The following is a 5,178-nucleotide window of genomic DNA, read 5'->3' as shown; positions in this document are numbered from 1 at the left end:
ATGTTTAACCTATTGTCTTTCTAAGCCAGTAAAGGGAAAAAAGTAAATTGACCTTAAAATGTAACTTTATGCAAGCAGGCAGGAAGTGAGAGGCTCTTAGTCTCACAAAAAGAGCTAAATGTAATTGTTCAAGTGTTATTCTAGTCCTGCCTGCACCACCCCCCAGGTCAGAATGACTCATTCCTACATCTATGCTTCCCCCACTCTTAGAAAGGACTTTGTCTTAAACCCTTATAAAAGGCTTTCTGCCCTTTTTGCATCGCCGGGTCATCTTCCCTGTGAATGCGATGCCTGCCTGGCCTGAGAGAGCTGTCATGATCTCTCCACGACTTCTCACCCTGTAAGTAAGCCCTGAATAAAAGTTCATGTATCAGAAAATGCTCATTGTCTTCTTTGGCCTTTGGACTGGCATGGCCCTCTTGGGCTGCGACAATAACCAAGTAAGTCTAAGTTTTAAACAACCATGCATGTCCTGTTTTGTTGGGGCCTAGGGAATGTTTTGAAATGAAAACTAAAAGCTTCTCTCCATGTTAAAACATTATTTAACACACTTGAACTGAGTTCCTTCTATGTGTTAGCACTCTCAAATGTATTCTATTCAATGCAGAATTGGATTTTTTAACTGCAAGGAATGTAAAATTCAGTGCATATATAATCTGATAAAAAATATCTAAAAGGAAAACAACAAATAATAATTTATATACGGGCTCATATTTTGACTTTTCATCTGGGATCATTCTGTAGAAAATATTCATGTATCTTAAACAGAATCAAAAAGGAATAAAATTCATGGGCAGTTAGGCAACAATGCCTTACATTTTTAGATGTTATTAAGAGTTTATTTCTTGTTAACAAGAAATATCACAATGAGAAAAGGCCTCTGAATTTTTATATAATGAAAGTGTGAATTTCAGATCTGTGCATTTTTAGCTACAGTCTTTTATTACTTTGTTTGTACCTTTGTAATTTATTTGACCATTCCATTATGATTATTTTTTAAAAGCATATAATTGCCAATGCTTTTTCCTGTACTAGCCTTCTCGTGATATATTCTGATGACAATAGAAGTGTTTCAGGCCCATTCATCTCAAAGGCAGTGGCCACATTGTTTACCCACTGTTATCTTTGCACTTTGTCCTGCTTCCAAAGCTCTTTTCCCAGTCTCATGTCCGCTCTATGAAAATTCACTATCTTTCAATACATTTATTTTCTTTATAAAATGAGCTTCTGTTGCTGGTAGAGCAGTTAGTTAGCAAAAGGTCAAAGCAATTAGCACAAAACTAAACTAAAGGCAAAGCAGTTAGCACAAGGGAAACAAGGATATTTACAAGTGTTGACAGCTGTTTATCTTGCGGAGGGGAGGCAGAAAATGGAGAAGTTGATATAATGGCAAGTGGCGTTTAGATTTATATTATATATTTTGTATTGTTTGATATTTTACAATGTGAATGTGTTCCTGTATTGCTCATGTAGTTAAAAACTAAGTTCTTAAAAAATAAAAGAAATGATTCTGATAATTTAACAACCAATTGTTAGATCCCAGAAGAAGAAACTAACATGTAGAAGGAGTTTCTAACTCAGGGGCCCCACAGCTTATCTCACAAGAAAACAGGTGCCCCATAGACTAAAGAATGAAGGCTGTTCAAAGCTGTTCAAGGCCGTCCACTTGCCCCTCAAAGGCAGGTAAGGCAAGGTCAGAGATGCCCATAAAATAAACAACCAAGAAGGCCTGCTCTCCCCAGTTAGATAATGCAGCTGCTTTCCTAAAAAGAATATTGTCTCAGAATTCTACCAACCAATCACCCCAAAACTAGGTAAGCACTCACCCAATCGAGGCACAGAATATCACAGCAGATACCCTACCCAAAGTGGGTTCCTTTTTGTCGTTACAAAATGCTGCTCTCAGATAGAGAGTGGGAGACATTATCTTTTTTCTTCTTTTCTGCTGGCTCCCACCTGCTTTCTTTCTCTAATAAATCTTAAACTTTGTACTTAAAACCTTGACTCGCTGTGTTGTGTGAATTCTTGAATGACTCCGAACCTAACACCAATGTATTATTTAGTTTAGAGTATTTGCTAGACAAACATTTAACTATTACTAATAACAGGGCAATCCATTAGGTCTTTAATTTTTTACTTGCCTTTTCTATTTCAACTGGCCAACTCTGACCTATATAAATAGGATGTCCAATTTCTTCAAGTATTTTCTTCCGAAACAGTGATTTTCATGGTACTAGATGAGGGTGAGCTGGTAAATGAGGGTTTAAATGCACCCAAGTTATTTTGATTCCCTCCTTTGAGAAATACTACTTGTAATATTATTTAGTAATTGTAATTCTTGGTTATGCCATGAAGATCTCATATATTTGTGGCGGAGAAAAGTGATTACCAATACTGCAGGTGGCTCATGCCGTTTAATTGAACCATGCAATGCTTTAATAAATAACATATAAAGAACTTGACTTCCTTCTCTACTGTATCTGTATGCTGAAAATATTGCATAATTATGTGCACTTATTTACCCAACTTAGTATTCAGCAATATCATGTCAGTTGTTTGAAATCATTGAGGAAGAATTTATACCTCAAAAATCAGCAAATATTACACATTAGGACTTGTTCTTCAGAGAGTCAATTATTAAACTTTTACTGGCATACAACTGATTCAGCCTCATCAAAACTCATGCTCAATCTTCCTCGAGCTTCTACCCCTTTCTCACAGCTGCAGTCTCTTGGTTCCCTTTCCTTGCACAATCTACTCTTTCCTCATCAACTCCAAATCACTCTTAGTTCTCTTATTCATGTCACTTTTCAGGGAAGCCTACTCTGACACTCAGGTTGGGTTAAGTCCCCAAGTTAGACCCTCTCATAACAACTGGTCCTTCATACAAGTCATAACTGTAATTAAATAATTATGTGTAAATTCATTTTAATACCACTTGACAGATATTTATTGAGAGCTTCTTACACGTCAAGTTTAGTGTTAGGGATAAAATAGTCAACACAACTGGCAATGTATCTACTGTTATGAAGGTTTCATATCAGTATTGGAGTGTTCTAGTTTGCTAATGCTGCCATTATGCAAAACACCAGAAATGGATTGGCTTTTATAAAGGGGGTTTATTTGGTTACAAAGTCACAGTCTCAAGGCCCTTAAGTGTCCAAAGTAAGGCATCAGCAATAGGGTACCTTCACTGAAGGATGGCCATTGGAATCTGGAAAACCTCTGTTAGCTGGGAAGGCACGTGGCTGGCATCTCCTTACTCCCAGGTTGTGTTTCAAAATGGTATTCTCCAAAATGTCAGTGTCAGCTTTCAATGGCCATCTTCAAAATGTGTGCCTCAGCTGCAGCAAGCATCTGGGCCTGTGTGTCTCTTTTTAAAGTACTCCGGTAAATCTATCAAGACCAACCCTGAATGGGCAGGGCCACACCTCCATGGAAATAATCTATCCACAGTTGGGTAGGCAATATCTCCATGGAAACATCCAATCAAGAGGTCACATCCTAATCAAAAAGATTAATCAATCTGCCCCACAAGATTGCATCAAAGAACATGGCTTTTTCTGGGGGACATAATATATCCAAACTGGCACAAGGAGGAAAGGAGATACCTATTATATATGTGTGTGTGTGTATACACACACACACACACACACACACACACACATATATATATATACACATATTTATACATATATATGGTTGCATTAAGTGCTATGAAGAAGATAAATGAGGTATTGTGACAGAGAGTGGTGAAGACAGTGCTACTTCACATAGAGATGACCAAAAATTTCTCTTTTATGAAGTAACATTTAAGCAGAAACCAGAATGAAATGAGGGCTTAACCCATTTACAAATGCTGGGGGAACAGTGCTCCAAATAAATCAACAGCAAATGAAAGTTCTTGAGGTCGGAATGTGTTTGATTTGAGGAACTGGAAGAAGTTAGTGTGCCGAAGAGGAGTGAAGAACTAAAAGACTGGAAGACTATCAGGTAAAGGCAGAAGGGATCAGATGATGCAGACTTTGTAGGCCATGCTGTGGACTTTGGATTTTATTCCAGATAGGATGGGCAGTCTTTGGAGGGAATTTAGAATTATGGATTACGAGCTTCAGGAAATTTTTCTCACTGCTGTATCCCCAGTGGTTAAGGCAGTGTGTGGCATATCGCAGATGGGGCAGTAGCTATTGAATGTTTTAATACAGCTATCTAATATATGTACTTCTAGGACTTAGAAAGTATAGCGATTACTTAGAGGTAAAATTAAATTTCCTAATTCTTTTTTGTTGTTGACATTTTGTTTTGTTCTCATTTTAGGACTTCAGAAGAAATCACTGGGTTGCAATCAACACTGATTTCATATGAGCAGTAATGAGAACTCATAAGTTCACCTTTGAGGAATCTAAATCTAGAAGTTAACCAAGCCAAGCCTTCTTCATAAACACCATGGCAATTTCTACCAATAAGTAGTAAGTAGCAATGCACCAGGACACTCAACAAACTTTTGTCTGTGGAAAGATCAATACATCCACACAGTCACCATTAGAAAGCACACAGAAAATAAATTGATGCTGTGGTCTGATGATTTCAAGCATCCAAGCACTTGATTTTATCTTTCTTTTTTGGAATTCTGGACTACCATAAATGCAGAAATTCTATTGAGCAGGCAGGTACTTACTGTTGGGTCTCAGCATCTTGAGCATCTAATGACCTGGCTTATTAGGAACAATGATGCACAAATATTCTCCACATTGAGAAACAAAGACTCTAAATCTCCCCAGAATATACAGAACATGAAAATTTCAAGTACAAAATTTTCACATCTACAAAACAATTCTTCGTCTCTTTAATATATCCCTAAAGCTGGTAGTGCACTTTGAATTTAAAAGTAAATCCATGAGGACATTTTCATTTGTGGGAATGAATAAGAGAATGAGAATTATTTATAAATTTCTTTCTCATTTTCTATATGCTTTAAGGCATTCAGTCATGATCCATTCTTAACTAAAGGTAAACGTAATTCTTACTCAATCAAATTGTTCAGTCTTTTTTCCCAACAAACCCTTTTCTATTTTCTACACCATCCAGTAGTAAATGCTTTCATTTTGCAAACTACATTCAAATTTACTGTCCCAAACCCACAGGATCCACTTAAAGAATTTTGTTTTTTATCATGAC

The 5,178-nt window shown here is 36.9% G+C and overlaps 1 long non-coding RNA gene across 1 annotated transcript; it reads left to right on the top strand.

Annotated features, from left to right (window-relative positions):
* Positions 1-298: 298 nt before the first annotated feature.
* Positions 299-4,607, top strand: LOC119529006. The gene is made up of 2 exons (XR_005215801.1): positions 299-340; positions 4,318-4,607. It is a non-coding gene; the product is annotated as an uncharacterized LOC119529006 (long non-coding RNA).
* Positions 4,608-5,178: the final 571 nt, after the last annotated feature.

Source organism: Choloepus didactylus, chromosome 3 (genome assembly GCF_015220235.1).
Source record: "Choloepus didactylus isolate mChoDid1 chromosome 3, mChoDid1.pri, whole genome shotgun sequence".
NCBI lineage: Eukaryota > Metazoa > Chordata > Mammalia > Pilosa > Megalonychidae > Choloepus > Choloepus didactylus.
This window is presented reverse-complemented; position numbering and strand designations above follow the sequence as displayed.